The sequence below is a fragment of the Oncorhynchus masou genome, unplaced genomic scaffold (genome assembly GCF_036934945.1).
Source record: "Oncorhynchus masou masou isolate Uvic2021 unplaced genomic scaffold, UVic_Omas_1.1 unplaced_scaffold_2697, whole genome shotgun sequence".
Lineage (NCBI taxonomy): Eukaryota > Metazoa > Chordata > Actinopteri > Salmoniformes > Salmonidae > Oncorhynchus > Oncorhynchus masou.
Genome location: NW_027009131.1, coordinates 19,721 through 45,594, shown reverse-complemented (window position 1 = coordinate 45,594; position 25,874 = coordinate 19,721). Strand labels below are relative to the sequence as shown.

Below are 25,874 nucleotides of genomic sequence, written 5' to 3'. Positions count from 1 at the left end.
TTGGTCGGTCGGGTAAGTGGTTGTTTTATTGCTCTTGTTCCAGGTGAGCACCTGGAGAAGATCATCCCCATGGTGATGACGTTCTGCAGTGTGGAGGACGATGAACTCAGGGAGTACTGCTTCCAGGCCTTTGAAGCCTTCATCCGCAGGTAAAAAAATAAATAAATAAAAACTTGAGTGAATCTCTCTCTCTCTCTCTCTCTCTCTACTTGAGGTTGCTCTTGTGATTTATTCCACCCATTACTAGCTGACCAGAGCCCAGTGCTCACACAAGATTAGACACAGATGAAAAAACAGACCCATAACTACTAAATTCGTTCAATAGTTGATCTGTTATTTCTATATGAGATGCCCCAAGGAGATGTCCCCACATATGTCCACGGTGATCAAGCTGTGTCTGAGGTACGTCACCTATGACCCCAACTACAACTATGATGTGGATGAGGGCGGGATGAGGACGGGATGAGTCCATGGACACAGAGGACGGAGAGGATGAGGGACCAAGGTACTCAAACTATCAACAAACCTATCAACAGCAACTATGCTGATGTGCAATTATTAAATAGAGTTAGGATCAGGTTTGAGGTTCAGTTAGGGTCAGATTTGAGATTAGAGTTAGGGTCAGGTTTGAGATTAGAGTTAGGGTCAGGTTTGAGGTTAGGGTCAGGTTTGGGGTTAGAGATGGGGTCAGGTTTGGGGTTAGAGTTAGGGTCAGGTTAGAGGTTCGAGTTAGGGTCAGGTTTGAGGTTCGAGTTAGGGTCAGGTTTGAGGTTAGAGTTAGGGTCAGATTTGAGATTAGAGTTAGGGTCAGATTTGAGATTAGAGTTAGGGTCAGGTTTGAGGTTAGAGTTAGGGTCAGGTTTGAGGTTAGAGTTAGGGTCAGGTTTGAGGTTAGAGTCGGGGTCAGGTTTGAGGTTAGAGTTAGGGTCAGGTTTGGGGTTAGGGTCAGGTTTGGGGTTAGAGATGGGGTCAGGTTTGGGGTTAGAGTTAGTGTTAGGTTAGAGTTAGGGTCAGGTTAGAGGTTCGAGTTAGGGTCAGGTTAGAGGTTCGAGTTAGGGTCAGATTTGAGATTAGAGTTAGGGTCAGGTTTGAGGTTAGAGTTAGGGTCAGGTTTGAGGTTAGAGTCAGGGTCAGGTTTGAGGTTAGAGTTAGGGTCAGGTTTGGGGTTAGGGTCAGGTTTGGGGTTAGAGATGGGGTCAGGTTTGGGGTTAGAGTTAGTGTCAGGTTAGAGTTAGGGTCAGGTTTGAGGTTAGAGTTAGGGTCAGGGTAAGGGAATTTAGGGAATTTAAATGCAATCTATTAGACATTAATTGTAATATGGTATGCGTATATGGACATTGGAACAAAGTCAACATTCTTTTCCTTGCAGAGTCAGATGACGAGTACAGTGACGATGACGACATGAGCTGGAAGGTACGGAGGTCGTCTGTGAAGTGTCTGGAGGCTGTGATCAGCACAAGGAGAGACCTGCTAGTGGAGCTCTATGGGTCCGTAGCTCCAACCCTGCTGGCTCGGTTTAAAGAGAGGGAGGAGAACGTCAGGACGGACATCTTTGTAGCTTTTGTTGCCTTACTCAAACAGACCAGGCCTTCTCAGGGCCTCATCGCCACGGCAACAGAGCCTGGAGTCCAAGAAGATCCAGCCATCACTCTGCTCAAGAAACAGGTCATTTGTTTTGATTTTTGTTGTTGTTTTTGTTGTTGTTGTTTTCTAAAACATTAATCAACCGGCGTTAGTCTCATGGGGCTAAAATGCCTTTTAAAGTGGGACCTCATCCAAGACATCAGCAGAGCATACAGTAATAGTGTATATCACAATACAGAGATGACAAGGTGAATTAGGAGACATATTTAAGTACGTTTTAATGTGAGCTTTCATTCGTTTGAGGTGTTCCTCAGGGCTTTTTGTTGTTGTTTCCCAGGTCCCCACAGTAGTGAAGGCTCTCCACAAGCAGCTGAAGGAGAAGAGTATGAAGTCTAGACAGGGCTGTTTCAGTTTGCTGACAGAGCTGGCCAACGTACTGCCAGGAGCCCTGGGAAAACACATACCATCTCTCATCCCTGGTAATCTCACTCACACCCTCACATACCATCTCTCATCCCTGGTAATCTCACTCACACCCTCACATACCATCTCTCATCCCTGGTAATCTCACTCACACCCTCACATACCATCTCTCATCCCTGGTAATCTCACATACCATCTCTCATCCCTGGTAACCTCACTCACACCCTCACATACCATCTCTCATCCCTGGTAATCTCACTCACACCCTCACATACCATCTCTCATCCCTGGTAATCTCACATACCATCTCTCATCCCTGGTAATCTCACTCACACCCTCACATACCATCTCTCATCCCCGGTAACCTCACTCACACCCTCACATACCATCTCTCATCCCCGGTAACCTCATCCCCGGTAACCTGTAGTTAGTCATCCCCGGTAACCTGTAGTTAGTCACACCCTCACATACCATCTCTCATCCCTGGTAATCTCACTCACACCCTCACATACCATCTCTCATCCCCGGTAAACCTCACTCACATCCCTGGCAACCTCACTCACATCCCTGGTAAACCTCACTCACATCCCTGGCAACCTCACTCACACGTTCACTTACCCGCAGCTTCTTATCGAAATTACTACATTCCTTTGTTCATTTCTGAGGCCAGTAGTTTTTCCATTACAAATTGGATTTCATTTAGATCCCCATTGGCTGTTGCAAAAGCAGCAGCTACTCTTCCTGGGTTCCACAATAAACAAGAATCATGACAGAATACAGGACAATAATAGACAAGAACAGCTCAATGACAGAGCTACATAACATTTAAAATGATCTTGACCATCTGCTGACGAGTAGGGCCTCAGGAGGTGATCTTATAGAAGGGGTCCTCCTGAGGCAGGAGGATGGCTGCTTAGGAGGACCTTGAGGAAAGACAGGGCATCGATCATGTGACCTGGCCAGGAAAAACTCAGGGCCTACTGTAGTTATAGGCTACAACAGTTGTTAATTTCTTCTCTGTAGTTAGTCAGGACAATTTCGCGTTCTAGCCACGTGGTCAGGAAAACTCCCGTCAATAAAAATATAGTACTATAACTTAAAAGGAAATAATGCTTGGAAGGGTTATAGATACAATGTCAAAAAAGTCATCTCGACATTCATATTCACCTTTTCTCTGGCATCTCTCTTTTCAGGTATAGTTCACTCCCTGACAGACAAGTCTACCTCGTCCAACATGAAGATCGATGCCCTCTCTTTCCTCAATGTCCTCCTGTGCAGCCATCCTCCTGCCGTGTTCCAGCCTCACATGAAGGTTATTCTGCCTCCGGTGGTGCAGTGTGTGGAGGACCCCTTCTATAAGATCACCTCCGAAGCCCTACTGGTCACGCAGCAGATGGTCAAGATCATATGCCCGTTAGGGAGGTAGGTACTGTAGCCCAGAGGTTAGAGAGGTGGATCAGTAATCAAAAGGTTGCTGGTTCAAGTCCTGGTCCATGGGGAGGAAATTGTGAGGACTGAACTGGCTACTGGTGTCAGATCGTTGTTTTTACTGGGGTTGGGATGAAAGGTAGAATAAGAAATTCCGTTCCAAATAAAAGTATCTATTCTACTCTAGATAAACTACCCGCCTTCGATGTCAAGCCCTACGTGAAGGATGTGTTCTCTGCCACTCTGAAGAGGCTGAAGGCTGCAGACATTGACCAGGAAGTGAAGGAGAGGGCCATTTCCTGTATGGGTCACATCGTGTGTCACCTAGGAGACCAGCTGGGCGGGGACCTCCAGCCGACACTGCAGATCTTCCTGGAGAGACTGAAGAACGAGATCACCAGGTAGGTAGCCTAGTGTTTTGCAGGTACAAATCCCTGCTCCCAACTGTAAAAACAACATCTGGTGTAGGCTGGGAAGTGAGCCTGCAACAGGAGAGTTACTTTGGCATCAGTATCCCAATACTATCTCGTGCCATTGAGCAAGACACTCAACCCCATAAACTAAACTGTGGCTAACTCTTTCATCAAAGCTCTCTGTGGGTTTATATGTATATTGTGTGTGTGTGGGGGGTGGGGGGGTGTAAAACAAAAAGTGTCTCCATGACAATAATGTATGTTATCCAGGGTTCATCTTTGCATCTCTCCAATAATGGCTTCTGTGACAACTTGTGGAGCGTCCTTGAGGGCTGTCTCTGTTTCAAACTGGTCCAATTCTTCTCCTCACAGGCTGACAGCGGTGAAGACACTGACTCTCATCGCCACATCGCCCCTCAGGATCGACCTCCGACCTTTACTCACTGAGGGCATCCCCATCCTGGCCTCCTTCCTCAGGAAGAACCAGCGCGCCCTCAAGCTGAGCACACTGACTGCCTTCAACATGATAGTTATGAACTACAGCGACAGCCTGAAGCCGCCCGTGATCGAGGCTGTGCTCAACGAGCTACCTGCCCTGATCGAGGAGAACGACATGCACATATCCCAGGTGGCGGTGATGCTTCTCACCTGTATAGCTAGGTGTGCCCCTCCTCCCTGTCCAAGATCGGGAACACCGTCTTACCTGGTGTGTTTCATCTGGTTCATTCCCCATTGCTGCAAGGAGGGGCTCTGTCGGCCATCTTGGAGTTCTTCAAGGCCCTGGTGGTCACTAAGGCTGGGAACATGGGATATAACGACCTCTTGAAAGCTCTCACCGGTCCTTTCCACGGCTCAGCGAAGGCTACAGACCCCACACCCATGCACAGACAGTCTTACTACTCTGTGGCCAGGTAGGAGTAGTGGTTTGTTTGATTGATTGATTGATTGATTGATTGATTGAGCGTACAGATAAAGAGGATAGATATAAGTGATATACCTATAGTGTCTTGTAGAGGCATGAGAAACACAAAATGATGTTTTTATTTTTTCTGTTTTATATTGTCTCTTGTTTTGGCCAGGTGTGTAGCTGCTCTATCCTCCGTGTGCCCTAAAGAAGCATCCGGAATGGTCACCGGCTTCATCCAGGAAGTCAAGAACCCCAAGTGTTCCGAGTCCGTCAGAATCCTGTCTTTCCTGTGTCTGGGGGAGGCGGGCGTACCATGAACCTGGGGGTCAGAAGGAACTAAAGACCGTGATCCTGGAGGCCTTCTCCTCTCCCAACGAGGAAGTCAAGTCAGCCGCTTCCTGCGCTCTGGGGAACATCTGTGTGGGCAACCTGGAGGACTACCTTCCCTTTATGCTGACGGAGATCGGGTAGCCAGGCTAAGAGAAGGTACCTGCTGTTACACAGCCTCAAAGAGGTGATCAGCGCCTGCTCGACGGAGAGCTTGTTGGCCCACGTCGAGGATATCTGGGCTCTGCTCTTTAAGAACCGCGAGTGTGCCCGAAGAGGGGACGCAGGAATGTGGTGGCGGAGTGCCTGGGAAACTCACCATGGCCAACCCGGCTCAGCTCTTGCCCAGGCTCAAACAACAGCTGTCCTCAGGGTCTCCTGTGGCCCGCAGTACTGTGGTCACTGCTGTTAAGTTCACCATCGTTGACCAGCCTGTACCTATAGATTCACTACTCAAAGGATGCATAGGTAAATGTCAAAGTGACGCAACATATAACTTTTTCTACACTGGTTATATGATAGCCTTATTCAACCGTAGTGCACTTCTTTTGGGTTAAAGCCACGTCTGGTTAAAAATAGTGCACTTTATGGAGGAATGGGGTGTCATTTAAAATGCACCCACAACATGCTGCAATGTCCAGGGTTGTATTCATTCAGTTAATGAAAAAAATAATAATATTTCCAACGGGAAATATTTTTTGGTGTGTTTGCCTCCCGGTTTCTGTTTGATTTCTCCCATTTGGTTCTTAATGAACATCACCCTGTTCTCTATGCCAGGTGACTTCCTGAAGACTCTGCAGGACAAAGACCCGAATGTGCGTCGTGTGGCCTTGGTGATGTTCAACTCAGCGTTCCACAACAAACCTTCTCTGATCCGCGGTCTGCTAGCCTCAGTACTGCCTAGCCTCTACAACGAGACACAGATCAGGAAGGACCTCATCAGAGAGGTAGTGTGTGTGTGTGTGTGCGTGTGTGTGTGTGTGTGTGTGTGTGTGTGTGTGTGTGTGTGTGTGTGTGTGTGTGCAGCTAGCCTCAATATCACCTAACCTCTACATACAAGACACAGATCAAGAAGGACCTTATCAGAGAGGTAGTGTGTGTGTGTGTGTGTGTGTGTGTGTGTGTGTGTGTGTGTGTGTGTGTGTGTGTGTGTGTGTGTGTGTGTGTGTGTGTGTGCAGCTAGCCTCAATATCACCTAACCTCTACATACAAGACACAAATCAAGAAGGAGGCTGTTGCCTTGACCGTGTTACCGCCACACCTGATGTCATGTGGTGTCATGGCTGACCCATGTGACCGTTGAGTCACTGTAATCTCCTCTTATACACTCTGGAAGAGCTTTAGTAGTACTCGACAACTCGATAACGATCATCGGGTCGTCAAGCTAATGGCCTGGTAATCAGGGCTCTATTGTCCCTGATAACCTCTCTGACATCAATGCAAATGAGATGGGAGAATCACATCAAAACACGTATCATTAAAACAGTATCAGTGCTTTTAAAACTCACCACTGTGATCGATACATGTGAAGAAAGAGGTTCAATAACAGGTTGAAACTGAGTGGGGAACAAAGTGGTTGTTGCGGATGTTGTTTCAAAGAAACACAACTGAAAAAAAAATAACAACCCTGAATTGAAATAATGATTGTGCCATTATGCAATACATAGTGTTTTGGAAATTCTTACACAGGGACACTCGAAGTTTAATCTTAGATTAATCGCTGTTTATTGCCAGCAAGCTAGAGTGAGTACAGTCAAACTTAGATGTTTTATATACCGACAAGTTATATTTGCATGATTATTCATAATTAATGGTTGCTTCATTCATGTGACGACCAATACTGGGTCATGCATGTGACAGACCAATACTGGGTCATGCATGTGACAGACCAATACTGGGTCATGCATGTGACGACCAATACTGGGTCATAAATGTGACAGACCAATACTGGGTCATGCATGTGACAGACCAATACTCTGTCATGCATGTGACAGACCAATGCTTCTGATGTCTAAGCTGAGACCTTAAAAAACGGAGATATCCCTTTGCTCTAAACAAGTTTCTGGGCGTCCTGTCAAATTGCAGATACTGATAGTGAGGATTCGTTCAATCAGTCACTTACATGAACACAGACATTAGAAAAGCACAAACAGAAAAATGTCCGTCACAATAGTCTATTGCTTATTACGCCTGGCAGAAAAACATTTTTTTTTTTTAAACTGATTTAAGATGTCTTTGGTACGCAATTGGTCGAGCCTAAACGTATTCAGAGTTGGGCGACAATTATAGTGAATTTTGTATTTTGAATAGCCTCGTAATAGGTCATATTTTATATTTTCATAATTAATAGGCTGACACATTACAGAATATCTGACCACCGTGTGTTTCCATCTCATCCGCTCTCTCCTTCATTCCTTTATTGAGCACGTAGAGGGGCGGTCAACAGTTTAATGAAATATGTTTCCTCGTGAAAACATGTTACTAAACTCAGCAAAAATAGAAACGTCCGTTTTTTAGACCCTACCTTTCAAAGATAATTAGTAAAAAATCCAAATAACTTCCCAGAGCTTCATTGTAAAGGGTTTAAACACTGTTTCCCAGTGTTTCCAATGCTTGTTCAATGAACCATAAACAATTAATGAACATGCACCTGTGGAACGGTCGTTAAGACACTAACAGCTTACAGACGGCAGGCAATTAAGGTCACAGTTATGAAAACTTAGACCACTAAAGAGGCCTTTCTACTGACTCTGAAAAACACCAAAATCAAGATGCCCAGAGTCCCTGCTCATCTGTGTGAATGTGCCTTAGGCATGCTGCAAGGAGGCATGAGGACTGCAGATGTGGCCAGGGCAATAAATTCCAATATCGGTACTGTGAGATGCCCAAGACAGCACTACAGGGAGACAGGACGGACAGCTGATCGTCCTCACAGTGGCAGACCACGTTTCACACCTGTACAGGATCGGTACATCCGAACATCACACCTGCAGGACAGGTACAGGATGGCAACAACAACTGCCTGAGTTACACCAGGAATGCACAATCCCTCCATCAGTGCTCAGACTGTCCGCAATAGGCTGATAGAGGCTGGACTGAGGGCTTGTAGGCCTGTTGTAAGGCAGGTCCTCACCAGACATCATAGGAAACAACGTCGCCTATGAGCACAAACCCACCGTCGCTGGACCAGACAGGACTGGCAAAAAGTGCTCTTTCACTGACGAGCCGCGGTTTTGTCTCACCAGGGGTAATGGTCGGATTCACGTTTATCGTCAAAGGAATAAACGTTATACCGAGACCTGTACTCTGGAGCGGGAATCGATTTGGAGGTGGAGGGTCCGTCATGGTCTGGGGCGATGTGTCACAGCACCATCGGGCGGAGCTTGTTGTCATTGCAGGAAATCTCAATGCTGTGCGTTACAGAGAAGACATCCTCCTCCCTCATGTGGTCCCTTTCCTTCACGCTCATCCTGACATGACCCTCTAGCATTACGATGCCACCAGCCATACTGCTCGTTCTGTGCGTGATTTCCTGCAAGACAGGAATGTCAGTGTTCTGCCATGGTCATTTATTTAAGTGTCATATTTGGGGCAGCAGGTAGCCAAGTCGGGAAGCGCGTTGGGCCAGTAACCGAAAGGTTGCTAGATCGAATCCCCAAGCTGACAGGGTAAAAATCTGTCGTTCTGCCCCTGAACAAGGCAGTTAACCCACTGTTCCTAGGCCGTCATTGTAAATAAATAATAACTTGTTATTGACTGACTTGCCAAGTTAAATAAAGGTTAAATAAATAATAAAAAATAAAACATGATCTCAGTATATATACACCTGGTCTGAAATGCCCCAGTGTCACGTTCGTGGAGGAGACCAAGGAGCAGGAGAGAGATGAATACATACTACTTTAATGAAGACGAAGAGACACTTAACAAACTTACAAAACAATAAACCGAACGTGCCGCTATAATATACTAGTACAGGCAACTGGACATGGACCTAGATAATCACCCGTGAAATACTCAAGGAATATGGCTGCCTAAATATGGTTCCCAATCAGAGACAACAATAAACAGCTGCCTCTAATTGAGAACCAATCTAGGCAACCATAGACATACAAAAACCCTAGACAGGACAAAAACATATAATCACCCATGTCACACCCTGACCTAACCAAAATAATAAAGAAAACAAAGAATACTAAGGTCAGGGCGTGACACCCAGAGTCTGCAACACCACTCAGCAAGGGGCACCACCAAGCAAGCGGCACTATGAAGACCAAGGAGCTCTCCAAACAGGTCAGGGACAAAGTTGTGGAGAAGTACATATCGGGGTTGGGTTATAACAAAATATCCGAAACTTTGAACATCCCACTGAACACCATTAAATCCATTATTAAAAAATGGAAAGAATATGGCACCACAACAAACCTGCCAAGAAAGGGCCGCCCACCAAAACTCACGGACCAGGCAATGAGGGCATTAATCAGAGAGGCAACAAAGAGACCAAAGAGAACCCTGGAGGAGTTGTAAAGCTGCACAGCGGAGATTAGAGTATCTGTCTGTAGGACCACTTTAAGCCATACACTCCACAGAGCTGGGCTTTATGGAAGAATGGCCAGAAAAAAGCCATTGCTTAAAGAAAGAAATAAGCAAACACAGTTGCTGTTAGCCAAAAGGCATGTGGGAGACTAAAATTGAGCTTTTTGGCCATCAAGGAAAGTGCTATGTCTGGCGCAAACCCAACACCTCTCGTCACCCCGAGAACATCATCCATGTTGTGGGGATGTTTTTCATCAGCAGGGACTGGGAAACTGGTCAGAATTGAAGGAATGATGGATGGCGATGGGAAACATGTTTCAGTCTTCCAGAGATTTGAGACTGGGACGGAGGCTCACCTTCCAGCAGGAAAATGACCCTAAGCTGCTAAAGCAACACACAAGTGTTTTAAGGGGAAACATTTAAATGTCTTGGAATGGCCTAGTTAAGGCCCAGACCTCAATCCAATTGAGAATCTGTGGTATGACTTAAAGATTGCTGTACACCAGCAGAGCCCATCCAACTTGAAAGAATTGGATCAGTTTTGCCTTGAAGAATGGGCAAAAATCCCAGTGGCTTGATGTGTCAAGCTTATAGAGACATACCCCAAGAGACTTGCAGCTGTAATTGCTGCAAAAGGTGGCTCTACAAAGTATTGACTTTGGGGGGGGGGGGGGGGTGAATAGTTATGCACACTCAAGTTTCTTTGTCTTATTTCTTATTTGTTTCACAAGAAAATATATTTGTATCTTCAAAGTGGTAGCCATGTTGTGTAAATCGAATGATACAGATCCCCCCAAAAAATCTATTTTAATTCCAGGTTGTGAGGCAACACAATAGGAAAAATGCCCAGGGGGTGAATCCTTTCACAAGCCACTGTGTGTGTCGAGTGGAGTCCAATGTGTGCATTTTGATAAATCCCCTGTATTGACTATATGTTGAATATGTGTATGTTGTAAAATGAGAGGATGGTATCGCTTTAATCACAGTACAGGCAACCATTACGTCAATAACAATAAACGGATCGACGAAGAACACTTAGGTGATAAAATAACAAACGGATTGACGAATAACAAGCTTGCTTTTTAGACACAAACACATTCACACACTTGCTCACTCACTCACTCACTCACTCCACTCACTCACCCTCCTCCTCCTCCTCTTCTTCCTCCATTACTCTGTCTATGTCAGGTGGAGATGGGTCCGTTCAAGCACACAGTGGACGATGGTCTGGACGTGAGAAAGGCAGCGTTTGAGTGCATGTATACTTTGCTGGACAGCTGTCTGGACTGCTTGGACATCTTCGAGTTCCTCGACCGCGTAGAAGAAGGCCTTAAAGACCACTACGACATCAGAGTAAGACTGCACGTAAACTTAGCAGGACCGCAAACTTAACTTCTTCAAGGCCATTTGAAATCCCTAAAACATGGTACTAGTGTGTTGGGGCACTCCTAAACCGGACAAATGATGCTTAAAGTACACAGCCAACTTAATGGTTTTAGATGAGAGCAGTGCCACACGCTGTCTGTCAGAAAAGAATTGGGGAGGTTTTTAAATCTTTAAATCTAAATCTTAATTCACCCAGAACTCTTTTTTTTAACGAGAGACCAACTTTGATGCAATGAGAGATTTGTCAACCAATGCCATAAAGATGTGTTTACCACAACCTCCTCATTTGCTAAATTCTCCTTATTTTACAGTGTTCTCCTCTTGTTTTGTATCGGCATTAGCACTGTATATATGACCCCAATTCTAACTCCCAAGACGGTGGCAATTTGAAAACATGAACAAGTAGATTGTGCTGATTTAAAAGGCACATTGAACCATGTTGCACGCTCCAAATTCTGTGGCTAGTGCTCAAACTGAATTCCTCCATTATTATGCACGTCCGGCATTGAAAACAGATAGAATGTCTCTCCCATCTTATTTCTCTAAAATGTCTTCCTGCCTGTCCCCCCTCCCCTTACCCAGATGTTGACATTCATCATGCTGGCCAGACTCTGCTGTCTGTGTCCCAATGCTGTGGTCCAGAGACTGGACAGACTGATCGAACCTCTCAGGGTTACCTGCACCACTAAGGTAAGGAGACTTATGACATGGCAGTCCACACAAGCCTCAAATAATTAAAAGCGAGGGCCTATCCGAGTGGCGCAGTGGTCTAAGGCAGTACAAGCTGTGTCACTAGAGATTCTGGGTTGGACTACAGGCTCTGTCGCAGGCGGCCGTGACCAGGAGACCCATGGGGGGCGCACAATTGGTCCAGCGTCGTCCGGGTTAGGGAGGGTTTGGCCGGCAGGGAGGTCCTTGTCTCATCGCGCACTAGCGACTCCTGTGGCGGGCCGGGGCAGTGCACGCTGACACGGTCACCAGGTGTACGGTGTTTCCTCCGACACTTTGTTGTGGCTGGCTTCTGGGTTAAGTGGGCGTTGTGTCAAGAAGCAGTGCGGCTTGGTTGGGTTGTGTTTCGGAGGACGCACGGTTCTCGACCTTCGCCTCTCCCATGTCCGTACGCGAGTTGCAGCGATGAGACAAGACTATAACTACCAATTGGAGGCCACGAAATTGGGGGTCATTTTTATTTTATTTTTTATAATTATTATTAAAAGCGTCACTTTTCTTATGTGGATGTCAACAAACTAGAACAGATCCACCTTGACTTGTGTGCAGGACACATATTTGCACTTTTCGTCTGGTTTGAATTGACTAACCATCCGTAAACATCTTACCATTATTATGCTAAGCTATACTGGTTAGGAAATATAACTGTGAAAGAACACCAATCAAAACCATGTGCATTATTGCATCATCTTCGTTCCAGGGGAAGGTCGGGCTTGTGCCAGTCCACAGTCTAAGAACCTTCTATTTGGGTTGTATAATGTGCACTTCGACAATATGCCAAGTAGTAAATTGTGTGAACTGACGTTCACAAAAAGCATGAAGGACATTTATAGCAGAATTACAATTCGATGTTCATCCTGCAAGAATGTTATATACAGTGAGCTCCATAAGTATTGGGACAGTGACACATTTCTGTTTGTTTTGGCTCTGTACTCCAGCATTTTGGATTTGAAATGATACAGGTGACTACGAGGTTAAAGGTCAGACTGTCAGCTTTAATTTGAGGATATTTTCATCCATATCAGGTGAACCGTTTAGATATTACAACACTTTTTGTACATAGTCTCCCTATTTTAGGGGACCAAAAGTATTGGGACAAATTGACTTACAGTGCCTTCAACAAGTATTCATATCCCTATCCCTATCAACAAGTATACATATATATATATATATATATCATATATATATATATATATATATATATATATATATATATATATATATATATATATATATATATATATATATATATATATATATATATATATATATATATATATATATATTGTCTTATTCCACTTTTTGTTGTGTTACAGCCTGAAATTCAAAATGGATTAAAACATTTTTTTTCTCTCACACACATCTACACACAATACCTCATAATGACAAAGTGAAAACATGTGTATATTAGATATTTCTGTATTTCATTTTCAGTACATTTGCCAACATGTAAAAAAAAAACAAGTGTTCACACCCCTGAGTCAATACATACTAGAATCACCTTTGGAAGTGATTACAGCTGTGAGCCTTTCTGGGTAAGGCTCTAATAAGAGCTTTGCACGCCTGGATAATTCTTCCAAGCTCTGTCCAATTGATTGTTGATCATTGCTAAGCAGCCATTTTCAAGTCTTGCCATAGATTTTCAAGCTGATTTAAGTCAAAAGTGTAACTAGGTCACTCAGGAATATTCAATGTTGTCTTGATAAGCAACTCCAGCGTATATTTGGCCTTGTGTTTTAGGTTATTGTCCTGCTGAAAGGTGAATTTGTCTCCCAGTGTCTGTTGGAAAGCAGACTAAACCAGCTTTTCCTCTAGGATTGTGCTTAGGTCTATTCTGTTTATTTTTGTCCGAAAAAAAAAACTCCCTAGTCCCTGCCGATGACAAGCATACCCATAACATGATGCAGCCACCACCATGGTTGAAAATATGAAGCGTGATACTCAGTGATGAGTTTTGTTGGATTTGCCCCAAACATGACGCTTTGTATTCAGGATATAAAGTTAATTTCTTTGCCACATGATTTTGCAGTTTTACTTTAGTGCCTTATTGCGAACAGGACGCATGTTTTGGAACATTTGAAATTCACTGCTCAACTGAGGAACCATATAGATAATTGTAATGTGTGGGGTAGTCATCAAACAATATATGGTAAACACTATTTTATTGCACACAGAGTCCATGCAACTTATTATTTGACTTGTTAAGAAACATTGTTACTCCTGAACTTATTTATACTTACCATAACAAAGTGGTTGAATACTTATTGACTCGAGACATTTCAGCCTTCTATTTTTTATTCATTTGTAAAAAAAATGTTTCAAAAACCGTCATTCCACTTTGACATTATGGGGTATTTATTGTGTGTAGGCCAGTGACACAGAATCACAGTTTCATTCATTTTAAATGTCGGCTATAACAACAAAATGAGGAAACATGTATAATATAATAATAATATATCCCATTTAGCAGACGCTTTTGTCCAAAGCGACTTACAAGTCGGCTGGGGCCACTACTTTTACATATGGGTGGCCCCAGCAGGAATCGAACCCACGACGCTTGGCGTTGCAAGCGCCATGCTCTACCGACTGAGCCACACAGGACAGGTGTGAATACATTCTGAAGGCCCTACAGCTACAACCTGTTAGTTTAGAGCTGTGAACACTACAGCTACAAACTGTTAGTTTAGAGCTGTGAACACTACAGCTACAACCTGTTAGTTTAGAGCTGTGAACACATAGCTACAACCTGTTAGTTTAGAGCTGTGAACACATAGCTACAACCTGTTAGTTTAGAGCTGTGAACACATAGCTACAACCTGTTAGTTTAGAGCTGTGAACACATAGCTACAACCTGTTAGTTTAGAGCTGTGAACACATAGCTAAAATCCGTTAGTTTAGTGCTGTGAACACATAGCTACAACCTGTTAGTTTAGAGCTGTGAACACATAGCTACAACCTGTTAGTTCATTTAACCTGTTAGTTTAGTGCTGTGAACACATAGCTACAACCTGTTAGTTTAGAGTTGTGAACACATAGCTACAACCTGTTAGTTTAGAGCTGTGAACACATAGCTACAACCCGTTAGTTAATTTAACCTGTTAGTTTAGTGCTGTGAACACTACAGCTACAACCCATTAGTTCATTTAACCTGTTAGTTCATGTGAACACATAGCTACAACCCATTAGTTTAGTGCTGTGAACACATAGCTACAACCTGTTAGTTTAGTGCTGTGAACACTACAGCTACAACCTGTTAGTTTAGAGGTGTGAACACATAGCTACAACCTGTTAGTTCATTTAACCTGTTAGTTTAGTGCTGTGAACACATAGCTACAACCTGTTAGTTAATTTAACCCGTTAGTTAATTTAACCCGTTAGTTCATTTAACCTGTTAGTTTAGAGCTGTGAACACTACAGCTACAACCCGTTAGTTCATTTAACCTGTTAGTTTAGAGCTGCGAACACTACAGCTACAACCCGTTAGTTCATTTAACCTGTTTGTTTAGAGGTGTGAACACACAGCTACAACCCGTTAGTTCATTTAACCTGTTAGTTTAGTGCTGTGAACACATAGCTACAACCTGTTCGTTTAGTGCTGTGAACACATAGCTACAACCTGTTAGTTTAGAGCTGTGAACACATAGCTACAACCTGTTAGTTTAGAGCTGTGAACACATAGCTACAACCCGTTAGTTCATTTAACCTGTTAGTTTAGTGCTGGGAACACATAGCTACAACCCGTTAGTTTAGTGCTGTGAACACTACAGCTACAATCTGTTAGTTTAGAGCTGTGAACACATAGCTACAACCTGTTAGTCCATTTAACCTGTTAGTTTAGTGCTGTGAACACATAGCTACAACCCGTTAGTTCATTTAATCCGTTAGTTCATTGAACTTGTTAGTTTAGAGCTGTGAACACGACAGCTACAACCCGTTAGTTCATTTAACCTGTTAGTTTAGAGGTGTGAACACACAGCTACAACCCGTTAGTTCATTTAACCTGTTAGTTTAGTGCTGTGAACACATAGCTACAACCCATTAGTTCATTCAACCCGTTAGTTCATTTAACCTGTTAGTTTAGAGCTGTGAACACGACAGCTACAACCCGTTAGTTCATTTAACCTGTTAGTTTAGAGCTGGGAACACTACAGCTACAACCCGTTAGTTCATTCAACCCGTTAGTTCATTTAACCTGTTAGTTTAGTTCATGTGAACACATAGCTACAACCCGTTAGTTTAGTGCTGTGAACACATAGCTACAACCTGTTAATTTAGAGCTGTGAACACATAGCTACAACCTGTTAGTTCATTTAACCTGTTAGTTTAGTGCTGTGAACACATAGCTACAACCTGTTAGTTCATTTAACCCGTTAGTTCATTTAACCAGTTAATTCATTTAACCTGTTAGTTTAGAGCTGTGAACACTACAGCTACAACCCATTAGTTCATTTAACCTGTTAGTTTAGAGTTGTGAACACTACAGCTACAACCCATTAGTTCATTCAACCCGTTAGTTCATTTAACCTGTTAGTTTAGAGCTGGGAACACATAGCTACAACCTGTTCGTTTAGTGCTGTGAACACATAGCTACAACCTGTTAGTTTAGAGCTGTGAACACATAGCTACAACCTGTTAGTTTAGAGCTGTGAACACATAGCTACAACCCATTAGTTCATTCAACCCGTTAGTTCATTTAACCTGTTAGTTTAGAGCTGGGAACACATAGCTACAACCTGTTCGTTTAGTGCTGTGAACACATAGCTACAACCTGTTAGTTTAGAGCTGTGAACACATAGCTACAACCTGTTAGTTTAGTGCTGTGAACACATAGCTACAACATGTTCGTTTAGTGCTGTGAACACATAGCTACAACCTGTTAGTTTAGAGCTGTGAACACATAGCTACAACCTGTTAGTTTAGAGCTGTGAACACATAGCTACAACCCGTTAGTTCATTTAACCTGTTAGTTTAGTGCTGTGAACACATAGCTACAACCCGTTAGTTTAGTGCTGTGAACACTACAGCTACAATCTGTTAGTTTAGAGCTGTGAACACATAGCTACAACCTGTTAGTTCATTTAACCTGTTAGTTTAGTGCTGTGAACACATAGCTACAACCCGTTAGTTCATTTAACCTGTTAGTTTAGAGCTGGGAACACTACAGCTACAACCCGTTAGTTCATTTAACCCGTTAGTTCATTTAACCTGTTAGTTTAGAGGTGTGAACACACAGCTACAACCCGTTAGTTTAGTGCTGTGAACACATAGCTACAACCTGTTAGTTTAGAGCTGTGAACACATAGCTACAACCCGTTAGTTCATTTAACCTGTTAGTTTAGTGCTGTGAACACTACAGCTACAACCCATTAGTTCATTTAACCTGTTAGTTCATGTGAACACATAGCTACAACCCGTTAGTTTAGTGCTGTGAACACATAGCTACAACCTGTTGGTTTAGAGCTGTGAACACATAGCTACAACCTGTTAGTTCATTTAACATGTTAGTTTAGTGCTGTGAACACTACAGCTACAACCCATTAGTTCATTTAACCCGTTAGTTCATTTAACCAGTTAATTCATTTAACCTGTTAGTTTAGAGCTGTGAACACTACAGCTACAACCCATTAGTTCATTCAACCCGTTAGTTCATTTAACCTGTTAGTTTAGAGGTGTGAACACACAGCTACAACCCGTTAGTTCATTTAACCTGTTAGTTTAGTGCTGTGAACACATAGCTACAACCCGTTAGTTCATTTAACCTGTTAGTTTAGAGCTGTGAACACTACAGCTACAACCCGTTAGTTCATTTAACCTGTTAGTTTAGTTCATGTGAACACATAGCTACAACCCGTTAGTTTAGTGCTGTGAACACATAGCTACAACCTGTTAGTTTAGAGCTGTGAACACATAGCTACAACCTGTTAGTTCATTTAACCTGTTAGTTTAGTGCTGTGAACACATAGCTACAACCTGTTAGTTCATTTAACCCGTAAGTTCATTTAACCAGTTAATTCATTTAACCTGTTAGTTTAGAGCTGTGAACACTACAGCTACAACCCGTTAGTTCATTTAATCCGTTAGTTCATTGAACTTGTTAGTTTAGAGCTGTGAACACGACAGCTACAACCCGTTAGTTCATTTAACCTGTTAGTTTAGAGGTGTGAACACACAGCTACAACCCGTTAGTTCATTTAACCTGTTAGTTTAGTGCTGTGAACACATAGCTACAACCCATTAGTTCATTCAACCCGTTAGTTCATTTAACCTGTTAGTTTAGAGCTGTGAACACGACAGCTACAACCCGTTAGTTCATTTAACCTGTTAGTTTAGAGCTGGGAACACTACAGCTACAACCCGTTAGTTCATTCAACCCGTTAGTTCATTTAACCTGTTAGTTTAGTTCATGTGAACACATAGCTACAACCCGTTAGTTTAGTGCTGTGAACACATAGCTACAACCTGTTAGTTTAGAGCTGTGAACACATAGCTACAACCTGTTAGTTCATTTAACCTGTTAGTTTAGTGCTGTGAACACATAGCTACAACCTGTTAGTTCATTTAACCCGTTAGTTCATTTAACCAGTTAATTCATTTAACCTGTTAGTTTAGAGCTGTGAACACTACAGCTACAACCCATTAGTTCATTTAACCTGTTAGTTTAGAGTTGTGAACACTACAGCTACAACCCATTAGTTCATTCAACCCGTTAGTTCATTTAACCTGTTAGTTTAGAGCTGGGAACACATAGCTACAACATGTTCGTTTAGTGCTGTGAACACATAGCTACAACCTGTTAGTTTAGAGCTGTGAACACATAGCTACAACCTGTTAGTTTAGAGCTGTGAACACATAGCTACAACCCGTTAGTTCATTTAACCTGTTAGTTTAGTGCTGTGAACACATAGCTACAACCCGTTAGTTTAGTGCTGTGAACACTACAGCTACAATCTGTTAGTTTAGAGCTGTGAACACATAGCTACAACCTGTTAGTTCATTTAACCTGTTAGTTTAGTGCTGTGAACACATAGCTACAACCCGTTAGTTCATTTAACCTGTTAGTTTAGAGCTGGGAACACTACAGCTACAACCCGTTAGTTCATTTAACCCGTTAGTTCATTTAACCTGTTAGTTTAGAGGTGTGAACACACAGCTACAACCCGTTAGTTTAGTGCTGTGAACACATAGCTACAACCTGTTAGTTTAGAGCTGTGAACACATAGCTACAACCCGTTAGTTCATTTAACCTGTTAGTTTAGTGCTGTGAACACTACAGCTACAACCCATTAGTTCATTTAACCTGTTAGTTCATGTGAACACATAGCTACAACCCGTTAGTTTAGTGCTGTGAACACATAGCTACAACCTGTTGGTTTAGAGCTGTGAACACATAGCTACAACCTGTTAGTTCATTTAACATGTTAGTTTAGTGCTGTGAACACTACAGCTACAACCCATTAGTTCATTTAACCCGTTAGTTCATTTAACCAGTTAATTCATTTAACCTGTTAGTTTAGAGCTGTGAACACTACAGCTACAACCCATTAGTTCATTCAACCCGTTAGTTCATTTAACCTGTTAGTTTAGAGGTGTGAACACACAGCTACAACCCGTTAGTTCATTTAACCTGTTAGTTTAGTGCTGTGAACACATAGCTACAACCCGTTAGTTCATTTAACCTGTTAGTTTAGAGCTGTGAACACTACAGCTACAACCCGTTAGTTCATTTAACCTGTTAGTTTAGTTCATGTGAACACATAGCTACAACCCGTTAGTTTAGTGCTGTGAACACATAGCTACAACCTGTTAGTTTAGAGCTGTGAACACATAGCTACAACCTGTTAGTTCATTTAACCTGTTAGTTTAGTGCTGTGAACACATAGCTACAACCTGTTAGTTCATTTAACCCGTAAGTTCATTTAACCAGTTAATTCATTTAACCTGTTAGTTTAGAGCTGTGAACACTACAGCTACAACCCATTAGTTCATTTAACCTGTTAGTTTAGAGTTGTGAACACTACAGCTACAACCCATTAGTTCATTCAACCCGTTAGTTCATTTAACCTGTTAGTTTAGAGCTGGGAACACATAGCTACAACCTGTTCGTTTAGTGCTGTGAACACATAGCTACAACCTGTTAGTTTAGAGCTGTGAACACATAGCTACAACCTGTTAGTTCAGAGCTGTGAACACATAGCTACAACCCGTTAGTTCATTTAACCTGTTAGTTTAGTGCTGTGAACACATAGCTACAACATGTTCGTTTAGTGCTGTGAACACATAGCTACAACCTGTTAGTTTAGAGCTGTGAACACATAGCTACAACCTGTTAGTTTAGAGCTGTGAACACATAGCTACAACCCGTTAGTTCATTTAACCTGTTAGTTTAGTGCTGTGAACACATAGCTACAACCCGTTAGTTTAGTGCTGTGAACACTACAGCTACAATCTGTTAGTTTAGAGCTGTGAACACATAGCTACAACCTGTTAGTTCATTTAACCTGTTAGTTTAGTGCTGTGAACACATAGCTACAACCTGTTAGTTCATTTAACCTGTTAGTTTAGAGCTGGGAACACTACAGCTACAACCCGTTAGTTCATTTAACCCGTTAGTTCATTTAAACTGTTAGTTTAGAGGTGTGAACACACAGCTACAACCCGTTAGTTTAGTGCTGTGAACACATAGCTACAACCTGTTAGTTTAGAGCTGTGAACACATAGCTACAACCCGTTAGTTCATTTAACCTGTTAGTTTAGTGCTGTGAACACTACAGCTACAACCCATTCGTTCATTTAACCTGTTAGTTCATGTGAACACATAGCTACAACCCGTTAGTTTAGTGCTGTGAACACATAGCTACAACCTGTTGGTTTAGAGCTGTGAACACATAGCTACAACCTGTTAGTTCATTTAACATGTTAGTTTAGTGCTGTGAACACTACAGCTACAACCCATTAGTTCATTTAACCCGTTAGTTCATTTAACCAGTTAATTCATTTAACCTGTTAGTTTAGAGCTGTGAACACTACAGCTACAACCCATTAGTTCATTCAACCCGTTAGTTCATTTAACCTGTTAGTTTAGAGGTGTGAACACACAGCTACAACCCGTTAGTTCATTTAACCTGTTAGTTTAGTGCTGTGAACACATAGCTACAACCCGTTAGTTCATTTAACCTGTTAGTTTAGAGCTGTGAACACTACAGCTACAACCCGTTAGTTCATTTAACCTGTTAGTTTAGTGCTGTGAACACATAGCTACAACCCGTTAGTTCATTTAACCTGTTAGTTCATTTAACCTGTTAGTTTAGAGCTGTGAACACTACAGCTACAACTTGTTAGTTCATTTAACCTGTTAGTTTAGTGCTGTGAACACATAGTTACAACCTGTTAGTTTAGAGCTGTGAACACGTAGCTACAACCTGTTAGTTCATTTAACCTGTTAGTTTAGTGCTGTGAACACATAGCTACAACCTGTTAGTTCATTTAACCTGTTAGTTCATTTAACCTGTTAGTTTAGAGCTGTGAACACTACAGCTACAACTTGTTAGTTCATTTATCCTATTAGTTTAGTGCTGTGAACACATAGTTACAACCTGTTAGTTTAGAGCTGTGAACACGTAGCTACAACCTGTTAGTTCATTGTAAGTCGCTCTGGATAAGAGCGTCTGCTAAATGACTTAAATGTAATGTAAATGTAAATTTAACCTGTTAGTTTAGTGCTGTGAACACATAGCTACAACCTGTTAGTTCATTTAACCCGTTAGTTCATTTAACCAGTTAATTCATTTAACCTGTTAGTTTAGAGCTGTGAACACTACAGCTACAACCCATTAGTTCATTTAACCTGTTAGTTTAGAGTTGTGAACACTACAGCTACAACCCATTAGTTCATTCAACCCGTTAGTTCATTTAACCTGTTAGTTTAGTGCTGTGAACACATAGCTACAACCCGTTAGTTCATTTAACCCGTTAGTTCATTTAACCTGTTAGTTTAGAGGTGTGAACACACAGCTACAACCCGTTAGTTCATTTAACCTGTTAGTTTAGTGCTGTGAACACATAGCTACAACCCGTTAGTACATTTAACCCGTTAGTTCATTTAACCTGTTAGTTTAGAGGTGTGAACACACAGCTACAACCCGTTAGTTCATTTAACCTGTTAGTTTAGTGCTGTGAACACATAGCTACAACCCGTTAGTTCATTTAACCTGTTAGTTTAGAGCTGGGAACACTACAGCTACAACCCGTTAGTTCATTTAACCCGTTAGTTCATTTAACCTGTTAGTTTAGAGGTGTGAACACACAGCTACAACCCGTTAGTTTAGTGCTGTGAACACATAGCTACAACCTGTTAGTTTAGAGCTGTGAACACATAGCTACAACCCGTTAGTTCATTTAACCTGTTAGTTTAGTGCTGTGAACACTACAGCTACAACCCATTAGTTCATTTAACCTGTTAGTTCATGTGAACACATAGCTACAACCCGTTAGTTTAGTGCTGTGAACACATAGCTACAACCTGTTGGTTTAGAGCTGTGAACACATAGCTACAACCTGTTAGTTCATTTAACATGTTAGTTTAGTGCTGTGAACACTACATCTACAACCCATTAGTTCATTTAACCCGTTAGTTCATTTAACCAGTTAGTTCATTTAACCTGTTAGTTTAGAGGCGTGAACACACAGCTACAACCCGTTAGTTCATTTAACCTGTTAGTTTAGTGCTGTGAACACATAGCTACAACCCGTTAGTTCATTTAACCTGTTAGTTTAGTGCTGTGAACACATAGCTACAACCCGTTAGTTCATTTAACCTGTTTGTTCATTTAACCTGTTAGTTTAGAGCTGTGAACACTACAGCTACAACTTGTTAGTTCATTTAACCTGTTAGTTTAGTGCTGTGAACACATAGTTACAACCTGTTAGTTTAGAGCTGTGAACACGTAGCTACAACCTGTTAGTTCATTTAACCTGTTAGTTTAGTGCTGTGAACACATAGCTACAACCTGTTAGTTCATTTAACCTGTTAGTTAATTTAACCTGTTAGTTTAGTGCTGTGAACACATAGTTACAACCCGTTAGTTAATTTAACCTGTTAGTTCATTTATCCTATTAGTTTAGTGCTGTGAACACATAGTTACAACCTGTTAGTTTAGAGCTGTGAACACGTAACTACAACCTGTTAGTTCATTTAACCTGTTAGTTTAGTGCTGTGAACACATAGCTACAACCTGTTAGTTCATTTAACCCGTTAGTTCATTTAACCAGTTAATTCATTTAACCTGTTAGTTTAGAGCTGTGAACACTACAGCTACAACCCATTAGTTCATTTAACCTGTTAGTTTAGAGTTGTGAACACTACAGCTACAACCCATTAGTTCATTCAACCCGTTAGTTCATTTAACCTGTTAGTTTAGTGCTGTGAACACATAGCTACAACCCGTTAGTTCATTTAACCTGTTAGTTTAGAGCTGTGAACACTACAGCTACAACCCGTTAGTTCATTTAACCTGTTAGTTTAGTGCTGTGAACACATAGCTACAACCCGTTAGTTCATTTAACCCGTTAGTTCATTTAACCTGTTAGTTTAGAGGTGTGAACACACAGCTACAACCCGTTAGTTCATTTAACCTGTTAGTTTAGTGCTGTGAACACATAGCTACAACCCGTTAGTTCATTTAACCTGTTAGTTTAGAGCTAGGAACACTACAGCTACAACCCGTTAGTTCATTTAACCCGTTAGTTCATTTAACCTGTTAGTTTAGAGGTGTGAACACACAGCTACAACCCGTTAGTTTAGTGCTGTGAACACATAGCTACAACCTGTTAGTTTAGAGCTGTGAACACATAGCTACAACCCGTTAGTTCATTTAACCTGTTAGTTTAGTGCTGTGAACACTACAGCTACAACCCATTAGTTCATTTAACCTGTTAGTTCATGTGAACACATAGCTACAACCCGTTAGTTTAGTGCTGTGAACACATAGCTACAACCTGTTGGTTTAGAGCTGTGAACACATAGCTACAACCTGTTAGTTCATTTAACATGTTAGTTTAGTGCTGTGAACACTACAGCTACAACCCATTAGTTCATTTAACCCGTTAGTTCATTTAACCAGTTAATTAATTTAACCTGTTAGTTTAGAGCTGTGAACACTACAGCTACAACCCATTAGTTCATTCAACCCGTTAGTTCATTTAACCTGTTAGTTTAGAGGTGTGAACACACAGCTACAACCCGTTAGTTCATTTAACCTGTTAGTTTAGTGCTGTGAACACATAGCTACAACCCGTTAGTTCATTTAACCTGTTAGTTTAGAGCTGTGAACACTACAGCTACAACCCGTTAGTTCATTTAACCTGTTAGTTTAGTGCTGTGAACACATAGCTACAACCCTTTAGTTCATTTAACCTGTTAGTTCATTTAACCTGTTAGTTTAGAGCTGTGAACACTACAGCTACAACTTGTTAGTTCATTTAACCTGTTAGTTTAGTGCTGTGAACACATAGTTACAACCTGTTAGTTTAGAGCTGTGAACACGTAGCTACAACCCGTTAGTTCATTTAACCTGTTAGTTAATTTAACCTGTTAGTTAATTTAACCTGTTGGTTAATTTAACCTGTTAGTTTAGTGCTGTGAACACATAGTTACAACCTGTTAGTTTAGAGCTGTGAACACGACAGCTACAACCCGTTAGTTCATTTAACCTGTTAGTTTAGAGCTGTGAACACTACAGCTACAACCCGTTAGTTCATTTAACCTGTTAGTTTAGAGCTGTGAACACATAGCTACAACCTGTTAGTTTAGAGCTGTGAACACGACAGCTACAACCCGTTAGTTCATTTAACCTGTTAGTTTAGAGCTGCGAACACTACAGCTACAACCTGTTAGTTCATTTAACCTGTTAGTTTAGAGGTGTGAACACATAGTTACAACCCGTTAGTTTAGAGCTGCGAACACTACAGCTACAACCCGTTAGTTCATTTAACCTGTTAGTTTAGAGGTGTGAACACACAGCTACAACCCGTTAGTTCATTTAACCTGTTAGTTTAGAGCTGCGAACACTACAGCTACAACCCGTTAGTTCATTTAACCTGTTAGTTTAGAGGTGTGAACACACAGCTACAACCCGTTAGTTAATTTAACCTGTTAGTTTAGAGCTGCGAACACTACAGCTACAACCCGTTAGTTCATTTAACCTGTTGGTTTAGAGGTGTGAACTCACAGCTACAACCCGTTAGTTCATTTAACCTGTTAGTTTAGTGCTGTGAACACATAGCTACAACCCGTTAGTTCATTTAACCTGTTAGTTTAGAGCTGTGAACACTACAGCTACAACCCGTTAGTTCATTTAACCTGTTAGTTCATGTAACCTGTTAGTTTAGTGCTGTGAACACATAGCTACAACCCGTTAGTTCATTTAACCTGTTAGTTTAGTGCTGTGAACACATAGCTACAACCCGTTAGTTCATTTAACCTGTTAGTTCATTTAACCTGTTAGTTTAGTGCTGTGAACACTACAGCTACAACCTGTTAGTTTAGTGCTGTGAACACATAGCTACAACCCGTTAGTTCATTTATCCTATTAGTTTAGTGCTGTGAACACATAGTTACAACCTGTTAGTTTAGAGCTGTGAACACGTAGCTACAACCTGTTAGTTCATTTAACCTGTTAGTTTACTGCTGTGAACACATAGCTACAACCTGTTAGTTCATTTAACCCGTTAGTTCATTTAACCAGTTAATTCATTTAACCTGTTAGTTTAGAGCTGTGAACACTACAGCTACAACCCATTAGTTCATTTAACCTGTTAGTTTAGAGTTGTGAACACTACAGCTACAACCCATTAGTTCATTCAACCCTTTAGTTCATTTAACCTGTTAGTTTAGTGCTGTGAACACATAGCTACAACCCGTTAGTTCATTTAACCCGTTAGTTCATTTAACCTGTTAGTTTAGAGGTGTGAACACACAGCTACAACCTGTTAGTTCATTTAACCTGTTAGTTTAGAGCTGTGAACACTACAGCTACAACCCGTTAGTTCATTTAACCAGTTAATTAATTTAACCTGTTAGTTTAGAGCTGTGAACACTACAGCTACAACCCATTAGTTCATTCAACCCGTTAGTTCATTTAACCTGT

General features: G+C 41.7%; 1 pseudogene; it reads left to right on the top strand.

Moving 5' to 3' along the window:
- The first annotated feature begins 462 nt into the window (after positions 1-462).
- The window catches only part of LOC135533835 (cullin-associated NEDD8-dissociated protein 1-like), a 37,126-nt pseudogene continuing 11,714 nt past the window's right edge, over positions 463-25,874 (top strand).